Source organism: Magallana gigas, chromosome 10 (genome assembly GCF_963853765.1).
Source record: "Magallana gigas chromosome 10, xbMagGiga1.1, whole genome shotgun sequence".
Lineage (NCBI taxonomy): Eukaryota > Metazoa > Mollusca > Bivalvia > Ostreida > Ostreidae > Magallana > Magallana gigas.
Genome location: NC_088862.1, coordinates 11,208,700 through 11,224,009, shown reverse-complemented (window position 1 = coordinate 11,224,009; position 15,310 = coordinate 11,208,700). Strand labels below are relative to the sequence as shown.

Here is a 15,310-nt window from a genome sequence, read left to right as displayed (position 1 = left end):
GTTGTTTGAGTGTACCTGTATATGTATGTGAATAGGTTTTTTGTTTTTTTGTTTTTCTGGGTTTTTTATTCCTTCGATTGTACAGAGTATATGGCTCACCAGCAACTGTTCAGTCGTATGTAGTATTTATTGGTGTGTTTGTGGATTTTTCTTACCTATTGTTTTCGATGAAAAAAAAATTCTGAAGATCTTAAAAGTAATGCCATATGTTGAAAATCTTTGTGGTTTGAAATTTATGGATTGTTTACAAATGTATTAATTTTTTTAAATCCATTGCTTCTAAATTCGTGAGGGAAATAATACAGTTTACTAAGTTGTAAGGAAATATGAGTTTTGACATAATTATTGATTTCTTAATTGTTTAATTGACTGTGCAGTGCTTACTGCTCATCAACTTGCTTATTCAATGAAGAAAATATAAAATTAAAATCTTACAACATAATTGATAGAGAACGCAATCTTTTAGATAAACATTTCCTGCTTAAAATAGCTATTGTTTTAATGACAATAATTGACAAACAAAAAATAAAAAATGTTTGGTGTGTTACTGACGATTAAAACGGTCCGAAAATCATCTGATTGTTGTTTGATAGATGTTTTTTAACAATCTTCTAGATATTGCTATCTCTGAATTACACTCTTTTTTAAATATTGATATCACAAGGTATTTTGTTCATACATTAAAACTAACGATTTTTTCATTCATTTATAACTACTTTTCACCTTAATTAATATTGTAATTTTATATAGAACTTCATTGGTTTGTGTATTAGAGAAGACACCGTGTTACATGTACTCACATAAAGAGGGCTCTGACGTTCATTTACCTTTTTAAACCATTCAATTCAATTCAATTGACTAAAGGACACATGTTCATCTTGATGCATATGGATAAATGCATATGGTCAATCTCATCATACATGCAATAATTCAACAGTTTCCATAATTTAGTATAGACCATTAGAAATGTATATTACTTATTTCGTTTTCTTTGGGGGGGGGGGTGATAAAAAAAATAATTTCAATGTATCCAGTGTTATCAACTTACTTTTTTTTTATAGAAATGTTACATGTAAAAGCAACAAACAGCAACTAATACTGACATATTACTGCTGAAATACTATAACCTTGCAGTTAGCAAAACCATTAAGAACGAAAGAAACTTTACTTGAATAATAACAAAATGTCTTTATTGAGAACAAGGCACTTATGGACAGATACTTTAAAAAATAAGATATCATTCTTCTATATAAACATGTATCGAAGTATAAAAACAAGTTGGTCACGTGATCAAATCTCATAAAGCCTTAACGGCTTTATGGAATATTTGATCACGTACCAACCCGTTTAATTATCCCGATATACATCCAAAAAATGATACTTTATTTCTTATATTTGCATTTGTTACAAATTAAAAATGGGGATACCATTGCGCAATACTTCCTTTTTTGTACATGTAACCAAAAATGCCGTCTCCTTTAACGTGACATTACAACTCATAGTTCAACAACATGTAAGTATTCTATTGTGATAAATAATAAGTATGACACTATTTTAGACAAGGAAACACTTAAAGCCCCTTTCACAATTGGCGCACGACCACTTTACACCACTTTGCGATCGAAATTTTTGAGCTTCGCACGAGCTCTCGCATACGTTGCACGAGCCCTCGCTTACTTTGCACGAGCTCTCGCATTCGTTGCATACGTTTTACTGGTCGCAGCAAGTCTCCTCTGAATAGTGGACATGCACACTATTCAGACGCGACCGAACGCGATCCAAATTATCGCAGTGCAACGCACGAACATTAGTACGAACGTTTTACAACGTTTTTTGTACTCGCAAGAGTGATACACGATTTATAAACATCGTAAGATAAATCGCTGGTGTTTATGCGTCTGTTTTGCGACCGTGAGACTGTTGCTCAACGTGTCTCATGTAATCTTGCAACGTTTTACTATCATTGCACGACTTATTAGCCTCGATATGCCATGCTTTGCTACTATAATATATACCCTGTATAAGTTTCTCTGTTTCTGAACAAAATTTACAATATACATTTATTGCATGATGGTGAGGGAAATGCATGTATGAAGATTTATTCCCTCAAGAAAACTAATATTTCCCGAGGGCTTCGCCCGAGAGAAATTTGTTTTTTCTGGGGAATAAATCTTCATATTCCCTAAACATTAATGCAATAAACGTTTTATTATACCAAGCAACATATGATTACACTAAATACGTTGATTTCTAATAATGTTCGATTTTTCAACAGTCGCAACATTAACATGATTGTTTGAATTCCCATGTAACTGTCTCACTTTTCTTCATAAATCATAGATAGTTAAGTTGGTTCTGAGATATAAAGAGAATCATAATGATTAAATATTTTTGATTTAATCATATTTGTCTACATCGTATGCTCATATAGGCTTTTTCATTCCTATGACATCGCCCTGTCATGTGATTTTTTAGACCAATCAGATATAATAGAATAATCATATTTAGGTATAATAATAAATGCTGCTGCATACCTGTATCCTCTAGGCGGCATCTTTTCTCGCTTTCAACTAGGTCTACTGAATATGGGCGGTGTCTATACCCCCTCTGACTCGTACGATCATTCGTACCATGGGACGCATAATCGCACGTCCAATCACATTGGCGCACGTTCAATCGTCCGATCACCTAGTCTCTCGCGCGTTCCTATCGTATTATCTTTCAACAGTTGCTTTCATTGTACAACAGTCGCATACAGACACAAAATATATCGCAAGATTGAATGCGTTTACATCGCACAACGCTCGCTTAGATCGTGCGAAATTCGTACGAATACTTTTTTCATATGCGATTATTTCGGCAACAATTAACGATTCATATCTAATTTTTTGGGTCGCACGCATATTTGGTCGCTTCTGCTTGTGCGCCAATTGTGAAAGGGGCTTAAGGCGAATAAATTTACTTGTACGATTAGAAAAAAAAGTATTGACGTTTAGTGGAATAGTCCCTTTTCCGCTGTAGTCATCGGGCGCTTGAAAATCTGAAAACAACTTACTTAAAAGCTGCTGTATAAGACATTTATAATGAATTGTGTACTATATTAAAGTAATAGACTGGAATATTTGGGGTTTAATACGAGAAATCAGAGGAGTACTGTCTTTTGTTTTATGTATTTAAAGATCATTGGTACCTGAAGATTACCAATTTGTTGTTATCTTTTCTCAATCAAGTTTCGCTAATTAATAATCAACGAAAAATCCTTTTAAAAATCCGGAAATCATCTGGATTTTTTGGATTTTACAATCTTGCGCATGTGCATTACATTCACACTAAATCACGGGAGGCTCTTTAATTAATGTTTCCACAACATCACATTTGCACGGATCAACTCAGAAACTATATACAAAATACGTGTAAATTTTTATTGAAAATTTGTCATATATTCTGTTGATCAAAGGTAATACGGGAGATAACTCTAAATCAATTCATTTAGTATGAAAAATCCCGTCAAAATGGTTTGTAAATTCGATGCGAGTAAAAAACGATGGTGAGAAAGCGTTGAATTCTTCATTAATATGAATAAAATATTTAGATGAAAATAGGTATTTACAGCCTCAAAATGGTTTGTAATGAATAATTTGACTGTCCTTTTCAATGCAGCTTCATAAATTTTCTCTAAAATAGTTTCGGAGCGATTCTGCATTTTTAGTTCACCTGAGCTGAAAGCTAAAGTGAGCTATTCCGATCACATTTTGTCCGTCGTCCGTCTGTCCGTCCGTTCGTCCGTCTGTCCGTCCGTTTGTAAACTTTTTACATTTTAAACTTCTTCTTTAAAACTGCTTGGCCAATTTCAACCAAATTTGGCACAAAGCATTCTTATGGAAAGGCAAATATAAATTGCAAAAATGAAAGACAGATCTTCATTCAAAGCGAAGAAAACATCGAAACTGTAGAAAAAGGGCGGTGCATTTTTAAATACTGAGTCAAATTCAATGTAATTTAGCATAAGTAATCCTTATGGAAAGGAAAATATAAATTGCAAAAGTTATGGGCTAATTCTGTTTCAAATCTGAGTTATTACGAAAATAATAAGAAAGAAAAGGCGTGTTTCAAGCAATTTATAGCATCCATGAGTCTTGGTAAAATGGGTAGGCATGACTGGGCAAGGGCAAAACAAAAGATTGACAGTTATTAGTCTGCCAATCTCATTAAAATTTCAAGATATTTACTGACCAGTATATTTGTATTCGCTGTTAATATTGCTGCAAAATAATGCGTAATTGGAATTGACGATTGCCGATCTGCCCCGGCTTTTATTTTGCCCCGGCCCGGGTTTGCTTACCCATTTTACCAAGACTCGTATTCCATAATTCTAAAACGAGATTCTTTGTTTAAAGCAGCCATGATACTATATGATAAACGGGTCGATCTGACAATGATGAATTTGTTTGTTGTGCAACAGTTCGTGTACGAAGGGAATCTTTGAAACATGCACAATACATTGGTGCCGATTTTGTGAAGTAAATTGAGGCTAAATATTTCAATGCGTTGACAGTTTTCACATATGACAGTGGTGTTAGCTTGTTGTGATTTTCGTTTCGTTTTCATTTACAAATCATTGCTTTGTGTTAACCTTGAAACTGTCGCTGGTATTTCCTGATTTTTACGTATCAAATCAAACAGAGACTTCGCTAAATCAAACAGTTTACTGTTTACCTGCGCAAATTAAGCAACATCTGATGTATTAAGAAAGAACTAAAATGCAATTCAATCAGGCTATCGGTAATTCAGTATCATCTTTTGCGTAATGGTAGAATAATGCAATATGTTTTGTTGAGATGTTCGGCATTTTCTCAAGTTTATTCAGTTTAAATAGAGTTTGATATCGCTGACGGAAATATGTAGGTATAAACATGTATATGATTCATTTTGAAAAATAAATTGTGTTCTTTATTTGTTATAGTAAATGTTTCTTGTGTTTAATTGTTTACAATTTCTATTTACCTACCATATTTGAGTGTTAAGCTTCGAATTATAAGCAAGATACAGAGATTTGCTCACAATTCTATGTTTGTACACAGATCTGAGCCCATTCATTTTTTCCATTTTAAATGCCGAATAGGAAATACCAAGTTAAAAATCTTAAGCTGAATGTAATAAACTCATGGGACAAAATATGACTCAAACCTAGCAAAATTTTGAGCTCATCTTGCTTATAATTCTACGATTGACGCTGAAATTTTGGTTGATCATTAGAAATTCTATATGAATTAGAGTATGTTAAATACTTGTACACAAAAAAAATTAAAGAATGATATGCTGTATTTAACTACTCTCTGGGGCCCCCTCTTTATACAATGAATAATGTGAGTAAATAAAAACGACATCGTTAAAACAGTTTCCATAGTTCTGACACATTTCTGTTGCGGGGATAAAAGAATTATCGCTATTCCTAAGAAAATATAACAGCGGAAATTTATCCTGGTTTGTAGCCATCTGTTATTTTTGAATAAAAATTAAAATAATGGTTGGGCCATAGTAAATTAGAGTGATGTGCCTGTCAATACGGTAACATTGATTTTTATAGCTCTGTAACATATCACGTGACAACATTTTTCATTCCAGTGTATTCATCAATCAAGTGTGAGTAAAGTTATAAAAGTCACGAGTTTACGCGAGGTAAACAACAGTCATTTAATTATAATGGAGAAGACGAATTAAATTGTTGATTATATTTTTTTATTTGAGAAATTGAGCGCATTGAGGTACAATTTTCTTCTTCACATATATACATGTAGGATTTTTTTTATAAAATACAATAACTATTATATTCAAAAAAAAATACAATAACTAGTAAGTAGTTTAGGAAGAAAATGTACCTATATGCTCTCATATATTTTGCTCGTTTTATTAAGTGGAGGAGGGGACAGAACGAAAATACGGGGAATTAGAAGTTATATTATAGTGTACCCCTACCAAATATTTAGTTCTATATCTTGCGTAGGATTTTCTTATTCTGTGTAAAAACAGTATTTCATGAAGGTACAATGTCAAAGATTACGTGTATGCAAAAAATAAGTGTAAAATTCGAATACTTTACAATATTTATTTTTTGTTATTCTACCGAGGGCCATATGGCACAATATCTTTTGAACGCCCATTGTTGCTCAGGTGAGCGATGTGGCCCCATTGGCCTCTTGTTTTGTTTCATTTTGAGTATATGGGAGGCATTTTAAATGTGGTGAAGGCCTGTCCCGAGACACAGATTATTCTAACTAAGCAGAGTGAAGTGAAATTAATAGCATTATTGTAGGCCTAAATCTTGTTTATGTAAATGTCAACAATACGGTGTGTGGATGCATCTCAGGACTTCGTATATAAATGTCCGATTTCATATCCAATGTCAGCCCGTGCATGCACGCGTCAAAGTCTAGGAACTGAGATAAATTACCTTCTTAAATTCTGATTCTAATTTTCAAGAATGCTTTGTTACAATGTCGATCCATAAACATTATCTTACGTGAATCTTAAGCCATGGTCATTCATCCCCGCAATAAGTTTTGTGTAATGTAAAAAAAGAAGGAATAACACTTCGTATAACAGGATACAGATAATTTTATTTTTCAGTATGCCTAATTTTTTTTTCATTACGATATTGGTGAGTATTTTTATCGTAAGTTGGTTGGTTTCAGTAGGCAATTACATAGAAAAGTAGTGACCTAGATTTTTCATGCGCTAGTTTGACCTCTTGACCAAGACTTATGTTATATGTATGCGGAAAAAACAGGGAATTGCACATAGAGTGTTAAATAAGAGAAACCATTTGCAAGCGAAAATATTTATATGTTCATCAAGGATTATAACAATATAGCTGTGTTACAATCTTATACACTTAGGAGTAATGTTCGAAGCACAACAGTTGTCTTTCTATGGTGGGGTCGCCCTAAAATTCGTAATTAACGTTAAGAATAGATTAAAAGTATTTAATCAATATCGGGGAGTACAGATATCAAATCTAAATATTATTTAAACACTGAGGTAAAATTGTTGTAGATAAATGCCAACAAATGAATTGTCTCTTTTGAAATTTAATTAAACATTGAAACTACAGCATTCTAAATACCAATAGATTTAATCAGTTTTAACAGCATCTGCGATCATGACAGCTCCAGCGCTGATAGATGACAACATTGCTATGATACACAAGAAAAATGCGAAGGAGAAATCGTAGTCTAGCTCTTCTCCATCGGAATTGAAGTCATCATCTATTTTTCTTGCAAAGTCAGCAATTGAGATCAAAATAAAAAATGCTGTTGAAAGAAGAACCAAAGAATAAGATAACCCTTTGTTTTTGTTAGGGGATTTTATTTAAAATGAGCATGCAATTATCAATTATGATATAGAAATGCAAATATAAAATATTACGCTATTCAAATTTGTTTGATCCATAATGTATTGAATTAATCTAAATTTGAAACGTGAGATTAAAAAATCGCAGATATTTTCTATGATTTCAGAGTTTGAAGTATGAACAATTGATGATTTTAAGATTGTTTGACGAGAAAACATGGATTTCTTTGACGTTTTATTCGCACAAAACTGCTCAAACTCAAAACACGGTCTTTTTACTATAGGGATTATTTCACATTATGGTCATGCATTTATACATTTGAATTCACAATTTACAGTTATGTAAAAGCTGTTACCTTACTTTGTTTAAATGGCATTATATTTTTTAAGACAAACGTAAATAACATTATATACATAAATCTTACCTCCAACAAAAGTGCTTCCTATTGCTAAAAACAGAATGTTCTTCTTGTCTTTCATGACAAAAATTTTCAAAATTAACAGTACAAGAGCAAATAAAAGTGAAATTAATCCTATTATGGCTGTTGCTCTCACAGGTTCTAACCGATCTGTCAAATATAAAAAAGATATATTGTATTATATAATTGTAAAATGTTTATAAAAAAAATATAACTGAATAATGCATATGAATAAATGAAATATCAGAACGAATAACTATTTTTAAAAAGGAGCAATTTTAAATCACATAAATTTGTTTTTTACCTCTTACACCCTTATGCTCGAGGCACCAATTTGCTTTACGAGCTTTTGCGCACAGTTTCCATAAACCAGCTTGTAATTTAACTCCTTCTACATCTGTCGTTATCCAATTTGGAGAAGCTAAACCAGCAAGTTGAAAAATCAAAGCGCAGACGGTCAGCAACAAACCAGATAGTATTAATTTCGAAGCCTCCATCTTGACTAGTCACTATAATGAAATGAAGAATAAAGAGAAACAACCTGCATAATATTTTAAATATAACAAGAACAAAAACTTAAAAAAGCAAACTCGTTTGGAGTTAATGATTTGATAATTGAAACTTAAATAGAAGAAACTATTGGCCAAATATTTAGCTAAGAATACTCAACTACTGTAATTAAATAGAAAAAGATATGTGATACGGTATTTACCTGTTATTGCATCAATTCAATTTCAAAGATTAATCTCGATGTATTGTTTACAGTATATGTTGAAATATTTTGACTATATGAAAACGGTTACTGTACCTTTTAATTTTATATGTTGATGGGGTAAAAGTTCACAACGACATGCGCACTAAGTCAGTGCCAAAAATCAACAAGCCTATTCTTGATGACCCATGCAACTTAAACACAATTTTCAAAAGCTCTTAGGATCTATATATATTTGCCTTTTTCACCGGATGTTGCAACATAAAATTCAACACAATTTCTTAAAAATATTTTTTTGTAACTAAGAAATAGTTTATGATTGATTAATTCTAAGCTATCTGATTGGCTGATATTCATCAATTTAGAACAAAATAGAGGTCAATATAACATTTGTTTTTAGCTACATTGGACCAAGAATAGATCGTCCAATGAAAAATCGCATTTCTCAGTTTGCTCGGTTATGGCTTCAAACCACTCTATTTGATATGCCTGTATCAATTGGTTGTTGAGTCATATGATATTTGTTTTTCATCAATACGATTATTTAGTTACCCGAAGAATACAATATGCAACTTTTAAATTACGGTAATTATTTTACTTCTCATGTAGCTAAATCATCGTATTGCTCTGAAAACCAGCAGTAATTGTATCAAAGGATATTTAATTTACTACAAAATGCAGGTGTTTTATTGATAAGATATTAGTACAATGAAGCTCCAAAGTCGATATAATTATCTTGATTGTCTTAGCAATGCAGCATTTATCTTATGAGGAAAAATCATAAATTATTAATATGAACTTCAACTTTAAAAGCAAAATTTAATTCTTAATTCTTGTTCATAGTCATATTCAAATCAATTATTATAAACTTATGAAACTATGGTTCTGAGATTTTCAAACTAAAATTGTTGATGTCCACATAGGATTTTTAATGCAAAACAATTCTTTCTTTACATAATGTATCGATAATCATAAAACAAAATCCGTTGGCTAGCAAGTTGCCACTCTTCAATAAAGATAAAGCAAAGATGAATGTAAACCACTTGATCTCCTTAAAACAGGCTGGTACAAAAATATGATTGAAGTTTATTTCCTTCCTCCAACATCCTATTACATCAGAAATATAAGTGGCATATGTGTTAGGAAGTTGTTACGGTTAATTAATGACTTCAATTTAAACGGGAGATCTTGATTAACGCAACGCAAATATATACATTGTACCCATAGAAGGTTTTATAAATTGAACTAGTTCATATGAATAATTTTAAACGTGCCAGCAGTATATATGCCATTGCATTAAGCATTGAGTGGAGAACGTGTATCGAACACTTGTTCACTTGTATCAGATAAACTAAGAACCAAAGCACAAAAATCGTAATGTTTTCCTCGAAGTAAGAGAATATTGGTTCATTCTGATTCAAAACTAGATGGAGATGAATTTGTCGGACGAAAGCCAGTTACATGTACAAAAATATCAATTTAACTTCTGAACCCTTTATTCAGTTTAAATTTGCAGATAAATATCATAAGAAAAGCTTTTTGCTTTTTTACTTGGAGACTTATTTCATAAAATATTGTTTTAATCCATGCACTAGGAATGCTTTTTATTTCATAGTGCCTTCCATAAGTATCTGATAAAAAAAAATAAATCTTTGGTTATGATAAGGAATTTACCTAACTTTATTTTATTCGTATGAAGGCTGTACCATAGGCAGAACAACCGGAAACAGCGTAAAAAGACTCTAATTATAAGTCACTGTGTGAGATATATTCGTATTAAACGCTGATAACAAACCCAATGGCTAAACGTAAAAGAAAACGTCGGTAAATAATCAATTATTTTAATTTCCAATATGATAATCATTTCTAGATAAAATTTGAAACTGCTGTAACGATGTTTGCAAGGACAACAACTCTGGGAACGGGAAAAAATGGCAGATAAAGAATTGTGTTTTTCTAATGCTAAAAAGGATTAACAAATAAAGAAAAAGTTCGCTTTAATCTTAATGACGCGTTTTGTTTGTTGAGAATTGCCTTTTCAAGTACGCTATCAATATTAATCAATGCTCATTTTTTTAATGTCAAGCAGAAGCTGAGCACATTTTTTACAAGAAAAATGATTTAGTTTTCGAGAATGAAGGCAATTTTATAACATGTTTCCTCTTTAAGAAAACTAAATTTGAAGAAAAAAAAAAAACTTGAACTGTCTTCCAGTTTTTTCCAGACATGTTTTAAAAATATCAAAGTATCGTGATAGAAGAGGAAGTGGAATTAAAGTGTTGACCTTCTGGATCATATTGCGTGAACTTTGTATTTTGCAAACTTTGTACATCGTGGGTAACTTGTAAAACTCGGAAAGAAGGGTTTATCCTGAAGACGTAAAACGTACGTTACTTTATTCAAAAGTTTGCATAAAAACTAAAACTGAATCAACATTTGATAATAAAATTTTCCATTCACCTATCTTTTGAATACAAAACAGTTGTTATTTATTATAGAAACTGGCTTTTTATCTTCCTCTTGTCTATGACGTTAAACTTTTTTCATCAAAAGTGAAAAAATATAATAATAATAGTCTAAAGCAGTGGTTTTAATGTCTCTCCTAGCAAAATGAGTAAAATCGTTAATAAGAGTGTCATAAATGGGATAAATTGAAGACCTAAAACCTGTATAGGAATTCTCAGAAAAATGAAACTTTTTTAAAAAACATGGACATGTATACTATTTAGAATTAAATTCCGATAATTTTCAAATTATTGTTTTTATCGCGTATCAGCCAAGTATCACGAAATGTTTACGTAACTGACTTTTACCGACAAAAAGTGTTCAAAATTTATATCATAAACATATCTTCTCGTTGCATTTATTCCCCAAATGAAAAAATATGGATATGTAAAGGTATTTATTGGGATATGTTTCATAACTTTCACATTTTAATGAATCTATTGATATTAGTATTTAAAATTACAATGACTATCATTACACAAAGCAATGAAAAATCAAGATTTGTTGTTTGACTAAGATTTCGTAATTTTTCTAGGAAAAAAACAAAATATCTTAAGAACAACTATACATTATGATAGACTTGTACAACGTAGGTAATACAAATATTTCTAGATTAATTGCATACAGAACCATTCTATACTGTGTCATTGTGTACAGAGCTTGCCATGAACCACGGGATTTGCGTTTCTGTCTCTCTAACAAAAATTTCCAACATTGTAGAGGAGTTCATATTGCTCAAACAGTAACCTAGCGATAGCAGTACCAATACATTTTTAAATCTTTGTATTCTAAATAAAGTGAAGAAGATGATGCGTATAAACATCAACAAACGAATCGTCAACTTCAAAATTTATGTAAACAAAGATTTATATTTTAAGATAACTCCATACTCGTAAAATTTTCTGATGAAAGTTGAAAAACCGAACTGATTTCAACTTAATAGACTTAAATGTCATCAATTATTATAAAAAATATACATGTCATCACACTTTTTGAGATACCAGATAAACATAAACTAAAGCATATTTTAGCATCAGAAAACTGTATTTTTTGGTTAAAAGTAAAATCTTGTAGACAAAAATTTGTTTTTTCTTGTTAAATTCTAATGTCAACTTTATCAGGAAACTTGAACTACAAACACATTTTAAAATTAATCGTTTGGATAAGAAAAAATATAGCATTTAGACATACAACTGAGTGAAAAGTCAAAAAAGAGTTATTTCCCCTTTGCATAGATAAGATGTATAAAAATTGGAAATTTAGTATAAAATTAAGCTGCGAAAATATCTTGAACCTACCATTAATTCTAACTACATCCATGTGATTATATTCACATAAAATAAATAAAACTTACACAAATTTTGATTTCAAAGTTTTACAAAAAAATTATACATCACAGAACACTGGATCTACTTTAAACCAGCTTTAACAGCATCTGCAATCAATCTGCCCCACCAATTGATGATAACATTGCCCTGATACAGATGGCAAAAGCGAGATGATATTGTAACCATGCAGGGTTCTATCGGAAAAGTCAGCAAATGAAGCAAGAACGAAAATTTAAAATGTAATTTACATTTATTAAATAATCGTTATTTTCGTCAATGATTTTCTTATCCAAAAATATCTCACAAATTAGTGAGCATATGATTAAATTTGATATAAATATATATATTTGATATTTGATAATAATTATTAATAGATTAGTATTTCCTATAGGGACCCTCTAAATATCAGGGTACCACTCTGATTAGTTTTTCAGGTATTGGTCAAATTTATTGTCCATTATTGATAAAACAATATTCAAAACAGGTAGTTGGAGTGTTTGCAATTTTTTCTCTTACTATGGGTAAGTTGGGCTATTTTGAAATCTATGTGAAAAGCTGTAGCCGGAGATTACTAAAACTAAGGTTTAAAAAGTATCAATTCACAAATCTTATCTACATTGTCGATTTCTGTATGGTTTACTAGTTTCATATGCCCGTTTAAGCTCATCGCTAAAATCATTTGTTACCTTTGTTAATATACAAACGTCATGAATTCAAACTAAGGACAGCATTAAGTGCTGCAGGTAAAGGTATACTTCTTACAGGAATGTAAGATATGGGGAGATGAAAATCTAATGCGTTTAACTACTGCATTTGTATAAACAATGTTTTTATTTAAGGTGCATACAATATCCCTGTGCTTAGGTAGGAACCTAATAGAAAGCAACAATGCTTGCTCTATCTTAAAGTTTGTATTATTAAGAAAGTGTACTTAACTTTTCTAAAATATTAACAGGACTTGCTCTAGCTGCAGCTGATACTTTACATTATTATTCAATGATATATTTTTTTGATTTTCTATACTACGGTTCATCCAAAATTTCTCCACAATAAACTTTTTATACAAAATGTTTCACTCTGTACATTAGTCTTTGACTGGAGATTGTCAAGACAGTTATGCTCTGTTTTAATATTTAAGGTTATGTCTATAACTTGCTTACCTTACGAATTTTAATTTATTGAACATTTCCTATTATCCGTTGTTTATGTTTTTTCCTCTCATGAGTCCTAAGTTGGGGTAATTTTGGACAATGTGTTCTTCAGTTTTTTGCTCCATCTTTACAAATTGTTTATCATTCATCCAACGATTTTTTTTATTTTATACTTTGGAATATATAAGATACAAATATAAGGTTATGCTACTTTAAGCAAAAGCTCAAAGCGATGGTAATTACTATACTTGTTTAATAACTTATAGTTAGGAGAATTTGCTTTTAAAAATAATTAAAATCAAAGTACTGAAGAACTGACGGGAGTTGATTTTGTCGATGTTTAATATCTATTTCAAAATCAATAATATGATATTTTGCATGACAAGTACATGTAGTTTCTAATTTGTATTTGAATTACGCACATTTTTATAATTTGAATTTTTGGACTTTTTCCACAAGAATGTCGAGAACCCCCCATATGAATCATGTTAAATAATATTTAAAGATAAAATTAATTCAATCAAACTATGTATCAGTAATAGGAATATTTCTCGAAAATTGTATGGATCCAAGCAATATTGATCTCTAGTCTCGTTCAACCAAACGCTCCCCTGACACCGTAAATCTCCGACAAGCAAAAGAGACTCTCTGCTTGTCGGAGATTTATGGAGACAGCCGAGCGTTGAGTTGAACGAGGCTATATTGAACTCTGGCGTAGGAATACATACGACTACAAAAAATATCTAAATTGTTCGTACCATTTAAAATCTGACTATTTTCAATGTATTTATAAATAAGTTTACTTGAAAAACAATGCTTAGCATACATTACATCGAAATTATCAATTATTTTCAAGAACTATGCCTTGTCAGCAGCGATGATTTGTGCTGAGGTCCAAACACTGTTTCACTTTCGGTTTGTCTGAGTAACTGCATTGGAGAGTTGATTAAAATAAACTCTCAAAAATTACATTTTTTTTAAGAAAGACCCCCTTTTTTGACGTGAGTGTAAGAAAGCTAGCTAGCTCGCTTGCTCGCTCGACAGACAGACAGACAGACAGACAGACGGACGGACGGACGGACGGACGGACGGACGGACGGACGGACGGACGGACGGACGGACGGACGGACAGACAGACAGACAGACAGACAGCAGACAGACAGATAGATAGATAGATAGATAGATAGATAGATAGATAGATAGATAGATAGATAGATAGATAGATAGATAGATAGATAGATAGATGCCAAGTTAGCTTTTACCTGTTTATGTTTTCACTACTTAATATATGTAGAATATGAATATGGCTAGCATAATTGTTTTAAATTACCTAAACACTCCCTCCCAAAGTGCCGGACAAAACTAATCCCAAAAGGCGTTTAAAAGCAGTAAAACATCTGGAATGCTGCCTTATTTTCTTCCTTTATTTGGAGTCATTTATATGTCAGCAAATATAAAGAACGGAATTCAGCCATTGTCAGCACATTTGTATAAATCACCACTTAAAAAGATGGGGCAATGGGGGCAATGGCTTATATGATATTTTAAATTTGTTAGAGAGCTTTGTTTTTTTTAACAATTATGTATTTATATTATATCGTTATATTTCACCAGCAGAAAACTTTTTTTTCAAAAGATACCCTCCCCTATAATGAGAGGCAGAAACCCTGCCTTAAATGTTATGATTTATTTTTTTTTCAAAAGACAGCTTTATGGTCTTCATAGATATTAATATATTAAGATTGTAAACATTAGCATTATAACATCATTTTGCGTTTAGAACTTCTAGAAATTCATGCAATTAACAATTTTGGTAGAAAACTTTATAGTATCTCAAAATGTGCG

General features: G+C 31.4%; 1 protein-coding gene and 1 long non-coding RNA gene across 4 annotated transcripts in view; both read right to left on the bottom strand.

Annotated features, from left to right (window-relative positions):
* LOC136272470 (uncharacterized) overlaps positions 1-8,572 on the bottom strand; it is a 148,955-nt gene extending 140,383 nt beyond the window's left edge. The window contains exons 1-3 of the long non-coding RNA XR_010710483.1: positions 8,482-8,572; positions 8,074-8,278; positions 7,776-7,919 (exon numbers count right to left, since the gene is read on the bottom strand). This is a non-coding gene — a long non-coding RNA (uncharacterized lncRNA). The remainder of the gene's footprint in view (positions 1-7,775; positions 7,920-8,073; positions 8,279-8,481) is intronic.
* LOC117683709 (uncharacterized) overlaps positions 1-15,310 on the bottom strand; it is a 165,436-nt gene that overhangs the window by 112,436 nt on the left and 37,690 nt on the right. The window lies entirely within an intron of this gene.